This window comes from Oncorhynchus kisutch, linkage group LG12, assembly GCF_002021735.2.
Source record: "Oncorhynchus kisutch isolate 150728-3 linkage group LG12, Okis_V2, whole genome shotgun sequence".
NCBI lineage: Eukaryota > Metazoa > Chordata > Actinopteri > Salmoniformes > Salmonidae > Oncorhynchus > Oncorhynchus kisutch.
This window is the reverse complement of record NC_034185.2, coordinates 20,679,573-20,688,937: the sequence shown is the minus strand read 5'-3', so window position 1 is coordinate 20,688,937 and position 9,365 is coordinate 20,679,573.

Here is a 9,365-nt window from a genome sequence, read left to right as displayed (position 1 = left end):
GATACCTGGCACACTCCAAAACTCAGACATAATTTACAAACTAAGCATGTGTGTTTGTTTAGTGAGTCCGCCAGATCAGAGGTAATAGGGATGACCAGGGATTTTCTTTTGATACATGCCTCAATTGGTCAATTTTTATGTCCTGCTAAGTATTCAAAATGTAGCAAATACTTTTGGGTGTCAAGGAAAATTTATGGAGTAAAAAGTACATTATTTTCTTTAGGAATGTAGTGAAGTAAAAATGTGTCAAAAATATAAATAGTAATGTACAGATACTCCCCAAAAAATATTTAAGTAGTACTTTAAAGTATTTTTACTTTATTACTTTACACCACTGGTTCTACCGGGAACCAAAAAGGGTCACATTATAGGCGAACAATGGAGACAGCCGAAGAACCCATTTGTGTGGGAGGGGCACCTTAAGACAGAGTGGAAATGGGATCACATCTGTGTTAATACATTCTGCGGAAAACCCTCCAGCTCATACATTTCTCTAAGTGGTAGGACAAGTAATAAGTCAGGGGCCGGGGAGTTCACTCGGGTGTACTATAAATGCAATAGGATGCTATCTTGGCCTCAGCCTCTGTCTGTTCACCATCACTGCATGATTGATATCAGTTCTCAGCTTGCCCTGCCTGCACTGGTCCCACTGTTGAGTCTCCAGCGGCCTCCAGCCTATAAAATGATCTTAAATGTGGCACCCATTTGACACATCTCATGGAATCCCATGCAGATAAATAACAGTGTTGATAGTGAATGTGACAGGGCTTGATTTTTAAAAACAGAACTATATAAAACGTCTCAGGAAGTTTCATGAACAAAATGTATTTTAAACCATTCACAATTACCATATCTTCCCCTTTATCTTTCCAGGTGCTTGAAAAGGCACTGTGGGCAGACTCCAGAAAGTGGAATTAAAGCTGGTGAAATTTAGAGAAAAAACACATTATTGCATTTGCACTTGCTTTGATCATAGTTAGTTTATGCACGGCTTAAGATAAGGTGTCTCAAAACACTGTCCAGTCAGACTATTAAAAATGACCCCATAATGACAGTTTTCATCGTCACCGGACTGGATTGCAGCTGGAAAATCACGCCATACAAATATACCCACTGATGACACCATGTGGGCAAACAAGAGAACACAACTTACGTATGTTTTCTCTTCATCTGAGGTGTACTGTATCTGTATGTGAGCATGACCATAGTTGAGTATTTCAATATCCAGAAATCAAGATACTAAAAATCCTGGAAAATCTAAACCATGGGTCTTCACATTTGAGCCATGCATTCCAATTGACACAAGCATCCAAATTAACATTATTTGGCTCAAAACAATAGGCTATGCTAGATTTAAATTGCTATGCCACAGACCCTGTGGATAGGGTCCAATGACACAGAGTTATCAGACAGTGTGACACTGACACATCTCTCATACTCTAGTTGCAAAAACTCAAACTCAGGACATTGGAATAAACCAGAGACTTGCTATCTGAAGCAAAAGAGATTTTATTACAATAGAGGATATAAAATAAATATACACAACTTTTATCTAATTTAACAGTCATTTGTACAGTGAAATTAGGACAAAGTAGCTAAAAAGCCGCTTAAGAAATGTATTATTTTTATCTCTTGCTCTGTGCCATTACCTTACTTATGAAAGCTATGGAACCACAATACATTTAGGCCATGTGTCTATTTTGAACGTCTTCTGTGTGCACACACACATTTATACACACACAAAATACACCGATTTTTTTTTAGAGTTGACAGACACCCACACCTGCAAAGCACTGTTGTTTCATGCCACGGAGCCTGGGAGATGTAGTGTAGAGAACAGAACAACAGAGTGGAACACTTCATGTCTTACTAAAACTGAGAGATGAGGAGTGCTCCGTGACATAAATATGTACAAACAATTGTGTTGCCTTTTGTCTTTCTGTGAGACTTAAACAGCATGGTGAGAGTATAGCCAAACAGATATTTTCTTTCAAAACAGGAAACGCATACCATAAATGCTCTGGTTAAATGGGTAAATTGGTTTCATCTTGGAGATCAGTGAGCACTAGCCTGAATGCCAGTCTGTTTGTGCTATCTTTCCAACTCCTTGTCGCTCATTGTCATGCTAAACAATAAAGTTGGAAGAGCACAAACAGATCTGGTACCAGGCTAAGTGAGTGTCTCTCCCCATGTACAAGAGTCCTAAAACAAACATCTCGGAAGGCATTTTGATACATCACAGGAGCACTTTGCAAATGGAGTGTCTGTCTTTCTGTACATACTGTTGAGAAGGTGACAATAAGTGCTTAAGTTCTGGATTGGAAAAGACAGAAAGACATGCAACATTGGGTATTAGTTATACTGCGTGTAAGAACTCCTAAAAAAGAGCTTTATCTGGCTTATAACTTTCATTACCTGCCATATCTTTAGTGTCTAAAAAAGAACAAATATACTTTTCATTTACCACAAAATATTTCCGAAATAACAGTGCATTATAATACAATTATCTTATCAATATGATTCAATGTCAAATTATTAACATGTTCGTATGTACAGTGTTTTAGTTTCAACAATGTGTTTGGACAATATTGATTAGAAGAGAAAATGCTAAATCATTCTATGCTGTACTTTTTGCATTCATTAAATTCGAGATCGGATACATTGAACTCAAAGCTGATATTTAACTGCTTGTTGCCAAATTTAGGAAATAACAAATTCAGTAAATAACACACTACATGAATTTGAAAACAAAAAATACATATATAAACAAACTCAAATGTACTATAAAAGAAGGCGTCGGACAAAGAGAAATAAACATAGTCCTGAAGATCCCATCATGTGATGGCAACTTCAAACATAAACACTCAGACTAAAAAAGGCACTGTGCACACATAAAAAATGCATTGTTTCAGTCCTGTAAAACTTATGAGGTGGTACAGATGTGAGAGAAAGTGCACTGGACTTTATAGACTGAGTGTAAAAAACACAAACAATCCAAGCAGCAGCGGAGGCAGATGTGATCACACTGAGCAAAAACACAGCAAAGGAAACAAGCAAAAGAGACAATTGTAGCTCTAATTCCTCCAAATGTGTCAATGCCATAGTACATCAGCAACAAGATAACATGGCGATGCACTACTTGTATCACACAGCCAGTATCTAACTAGATATGATTATTTCATATGTTTATAGAGAAGAATTCCCTTTAAAAAAAACTAGGAGCTATCAAGTTGACAAGCAAGTTTGTGGTAGAATGAAAATCTTAGTGATTCAGGCTCTGTTGGACAGAGGTGCCCATCTACAGTGGGGCAAAAAAGTATTTAGTCAGCCACCAATTGTGCAAGTTCTCCCACTTAAAAAGATGAGAGAGGCCTGTAATTTTCATCATAGGTACACTTGAACTATGACAGACAAAATGAGAAAAAAAATCCTGAAAATCACATTGCAGGATTTTTAATGAATTTATTTGCAAATTATGGTGGAAAATAAGTATTTGGTCACCTACAAACAAGCAAGATTTCTGGCTCTCACAGACCTGTAACTTCTTCTTTAAGAGGCTCCTCTGCCCTCCACTCGTTACCTGTATTAATGGCACCTGTTTGAACTTGTTATCAGTATAAAAGACACCTGTTCACAACCTCAAACAGTCACACTCCAAACTCCACTATGGCCAAGACCAAAGAGCTGTCAAAGGACACCAGAAACAAAATTGTAGACCTGCACCAGGATGGAAAGACTGAATCTGCAATAGGTAAGCAGCTTGGTTTGAAGAAATCAACTGTGGGAGCAATTATTAGGAAATGGAAGACATACAAGACCACTGATAATCTCCCTCGATCTGGGGCTCCATGCAAGATCTCACCCCGTGGGGTCAAAATGATCACAAGAACGGTGAGCAAAAATCCCAGAACCATAAGGGGGGACCTAGTGAATGACCTGCAGAGAGCTGGGACCAAAGTAACAAAGCCTACCATCAGTAACACACTACGCCGCCAGGGACTCAAATCCTGCAGTGCCAGACGTGTCCCTCTGCTTAAGCCAGTACATGTCCAAGCCCGTCTGAAGTTTGCTAGAGAGCATTTGAGTTAGAAGAAGAAGATCGGGAGAATGTCATATGGTCAGATGAAACCAAAATATAACTTTTTGGTAAAAACTCAACTCGTCGTGTTTGGAGGACAAAGAATGCTGAGTTGCATCCAAAGAACACCGTACCTACTGTGAAGCATGGGGGTGGAAACATCATGCTTTGTGGCTGTTTTTCTGCAAAGGGACCAGGATCACTGATCCGTGTAAAGGAAAGAATGAATGGGGCCATGTATCGTGAGATTTTGAGTGAAAACCTCCTTCCATCAGCAAGGGCATTGAAGATGAAACGTGGCTGGGTCTTTCAGCATGACAATGATCCCAAACACACCGCCGGGGCAACGAAGGAGTGGCTTCGTAAGAAGCATTTCAAGGTCCTGGAGTGGCCTAGCCAGTCTCCAGATCTCAACCCCATAGAAAATCTTTGGAGGGAGTTGAAAGTCCGTGTTGCCCAGCAACAGCCCCAAAACATCACTGCTCTAGAGGAGATCTGCATGGAGGAATGGGCCAAAATACCAGCAACAGTGTGTGAAAACATTGTGAAGACTTACAGAAAACGTTTGACCTCTGTCATTGCCAACAAAGGGTATATAACAAAGTATTGAGATAAACTTTTGTTATTGACCAAATACTTATTTTCCACCATAATTTGCAAATAAATAAATTTTAAATCCTACAATGTGATTTTCTGGATTTTTTTTCTCATTTTGTCTGTCATAGTTGAAGTGTACCTATGATGAAAATTCCAGGCCCCTGTCATCTTTTTAAGTGGGAGAACTTGCACAATTGGTGGCTGACTAAATACTTTTTTGCCCCACTGTATATCTAGACATGGATATATATATATATATATATATATATATATATATATATATATATAGTTGAAGTCGGAAGTTTACATACACTTAGGTTGGAGTCATTAAAACTTGTTTTTCAACCACTCCACAAATTTCATGGAAACAAACTATAGATTTGGCAAGTCGGTTAGGACATCTACTTAGTGCATGACACATGTAATTTTCCCAACAATTGTTTACAGTCAGATTATTTCACTAATAGTTCATTGCATCACAATTCCAGTGGGTCAGAAGTTTACATACATTAAGTTGACTGTGCCTTTAAACAGCTAGGAAAATTCCAGAAAATGATGTCATGGCTTTAGAAGCTTCTGATAGGCTAATTGACATCATTTGAGTCAATTGGAGGTGTACCTGTGGATGTATTTCAAGGCCTACTTTCTAACTCAGTGCCTCTTTGCTTGGCATCATGGGAAAATCAAAAGAAATCAGCCAACAAAATTGTAGACCTCCACAAGTCTGGTTCATCCTTGGGAGAATTTTCCAAATGCCTGAAGGTACCATGTTCATCTGTACAAATAATAGTACGCAAGTATAAACACCATGGGACCACCAGCCGTCATACCGCTCAGGAAGGAGACGCATTCTGTCTCCTAGAGATGAACGTACTTTGGTGCGAGCAGTGCAAATCAATCACAGAACAACAGCAAAGGACCTTGTGAAGATGCTGGAGGGAACAGGTGCAAAAGTATCTCTATCCACAGTAAAACAAGTCCTATATTGACAAAACCTGAAAGGCCGCTCAGCAAGGAAGAAGCCACGGCTCCAAAACCGCCATAAAGAATCCAGACTACGGTTTGCAACTGCACATGGGGACAATGATTGTACCTTTTGTAGAAATGTCCTCTGGTCTGATGAAACAAAAATAGAACTGTTTCGCCATAATGACCATCGTTACAAGCCGGCTTACAAGCTGAAGAACACCATCCCAACCGTGAAGCATGGGGTGGCAGCATCATGTTGTGGGAGTGCTTTGCTGCAGGATGGACTGGTGCACTTCACAAAATAGATGCCATCATGAGGAAAGGAAAATTATGTGGATATATTGAAGCAACATCTCAAGACATCAGTCAGGAAGTTAAAGCTTGGTCACAAATGGGTCTTCCAAATGGACAATGACCCCAAGCATACTTCCAAAGTTGTGGCAAAATGGCTTAAGGACAACAAAGTCAAGGTATTGGAGTGGCCATCACAAAGCCCTGACCTCAATCCCATAGAACATTTGTGGGCAGAACTGAAAAAGTATGTGCGAGCCAGGAGGCCTACAAACCTGACTCAGTTACACCAGCTCTGTCAGGAGGAATGGGCCAACATTCACCTAACTTATTGTGGGAAGCTTGTGGAAGGCTACCCAAAACGTTTGACCCAAGTTAAACAATTTAAAGGCAATGCTACCAAATATTAATTGAGTGTATGTAAACTTCTGACCCACTGGGAATGTGATGAGAAATAAAAGCTGAAATAAAACATTCTCTCTACTATTCTGACATTTCACATTCTTAAAATAAAGTGGTGAACCTAACGGACCTAAAACAGGGAATGTTTACTACTATTAAATGTCTGGAATTGTGAAAAACTGAGTTTAAATGTATTTGGCTAAGGTGTATGTAAACTTCCGACTTCAACTGTATGTATACCCATGTCTAGATATATATATATATATATATATATACATACACACACACACACACACACACACACACACACACACACACACACACACACACACACACACACACACACACACACACACACACACACACACACACACAGAATTATGTGGACACACCTTTAAATGATTGGATTTGGCAAATTCAGCAACACCCGCTGCTGACAGGTGTATAAAATCAAGCACACAGCCATGCAATATCCATAGACAAACATCGGCAGTAGAATGGCCTTACTGAAGAGCTCAGTGACTTTCAACGTGGCACCGCCATAGGATGCCACCTACCAACAAGTCAGTTCGTAAAATTTCTGCCCTGATCAACTATAACTGCAGTTATTGAAGTGGAAACGTCTAGGAGAAACAACGGCTCAGCCGTGAAGTTGAGAGCTTTAAGTTCCTTAAGTAATCAAATGCCTAACCAGACTATTTGCATTGCCCCGCTCCCCCCCCAACTCCTCTTTTACGCTGCTGCTACTCTTTGTTTATCATATATGCATAGTCACTTTAACTATACATTCATGTACATACTACCTCAATTAGCCCGACAATCTGTATTGTGTCCCGCCACCCGCCAAACTACTCTTTTACGCTACTGCTACTCTGTGTTTATCATATATGTATAGTCACTTTAACCATACCTACGTGAACATACTACCTCAATCAACCCGACTACCCGGTGCCTGTATATAGCCTCTCCACTGTTATTTTTCACTGTCTTTTTACTGTTGTTTTTATTTCTTTACTTATTGTTCACCTAATACCTATTTTTTACTTTAAAATCACACTGTTGGTAGGATCCTGTGAGTAAGCATTTCACTGTTGTATTCGGCACACGTGACAAATAAACGTTGATTTGATTTGTAGTGGTAGGCCACACAAGCTCACAGAAAAGGACCGCTGAGTGCTGAAGCACATAGCACGTAAAAATAGCCTGTCCTCGGTTGCAACACTCACTACAGAGTTCCAAACTGCCTCTGGAAACAACGTCACCACAAGAACTGTTCATCAGGAGCATCATGAAATGGGTTTTCATGGCCGAGCAGCCGCACACAAGCCTAAGATCACCATGTGCAATGCCAAGCGTCAGCTGGAGTGCTGTAAAGCTCACTGCCATTGGACTTTGGAGCAGTGGAAACGTGTTCTCTGGAGTGATGAATCACGCTTCACCAACTGGGAGTCAAACGGACAAAACTGGTTTTGGCAGATGCCAGGAGAACACCACCTGCCCCAATGCATAGTGCCAACTGTAAAGTTTGGTGGAGGAGGAATAATGGTCTGGGGATGTTTTTCATGGTTTGGGCTAGGCGCCTTAGTTCCAGTGAAGGGAAATCTTAACGTTACAGCATCCAATGACATTCTAGACGATTCTGTGCTTCCAACCTCAACCACATCAAAGACCTTAGGGATGAATTGGAACACCGACTGCGAGCCAGGCCTAATCGCCCAACATCAGTGCCCGACCTCACTAATGCTCTCTTGTGGCTGAATGGAAGAAGGTCCCCGCAGCAATGTTCCAACATCAAGAGGAAAGCCATCCCAGAAGAGTGGAGGCTGTTATAGCAGCAAAAGAGGGACCAACTCCATATTAATACCCATGATTTTGGAATGAGATGATCGACAAGCATGTGTCCACATACTTTTGTTCATGTTGTGTATATACTGTATATATAATATGTATATGTGTATATACTGTATATATATATATATATATATATATATATATATATATATATATATATATATATATATATATATATATACACACACAGTACCATTCAGAAGTTTGGACACACCAACTCATTCAATCGGTTTTCTTTATTTTTACTGTTTTCTACATTGTAGAATAATAGTGAAGACATCAAAACTATGTAATAACACATATGGAATCATGTTGTAACCAAAAAAGTTTTTAACAAATCAAAATATATTTTAGATTCTTCAAAATATCCACCCTTTGCCTTGATGACAGCTTTGCACACTCTTGGCATTCTCTCAACCAGCTTCCCCTGGAATGCCAACAAGTGCTCAGCATATGTAGGAACTTCTTAAAGATTGTGGGAAAAGCATTCAACAAGAAGCTGGTTGAGAGAATGCCAAGAGTGTGCAAAGCTGTCATCAAGGCAAAGGGTGGCTACTTTGAAGAATCTAAAATCTAAATTATATTTTGATTTGTTTAACACTTTTTTGGTTCCTATATGATTCCATATGTTCTATTTCATAATTTATGGTCTTCACTATTATTCTACAATGTAGAAAATAGTACAAATAAAGAAAACCCTTGAATTCGTAGGTGTGTCCAAATTTTTGACTGGTACTGTCTACAGTTGAAATTGGTAGTTTACATACACTTACACTTAAGTTGGAGTCATTAAAACTCGTTTTTCAACCACTCCACAAATTTCTTGTTAACAAACTATAGTTTTGGCAAGTCGGTTAGGACATCTAGTTGTGCATGACAAAAGTAATTTTTCCAAAAATTGATTGCAGACAGAATATTTCACTTACAATTCACTGTATCACAATTCTCGTGGGTCAGAGGTCTACATACACTAAGTTGACTGTGCCTTGAAACAGCTTGGAAAATTCCAGAAAATTATGTCATGGCTTTAGAAGCTTCTGATAGGCTAATTGACATAATTTGAGTCCATTGGAGGTGTATCCGTGGATGTATTTCAAGGCCTACATTCAAACTCAGTTTCTCTGTGCTTGACGTCATGGGAAAATCAAAAGAAATCAGCCAGCTTTAAGTTCCTGGC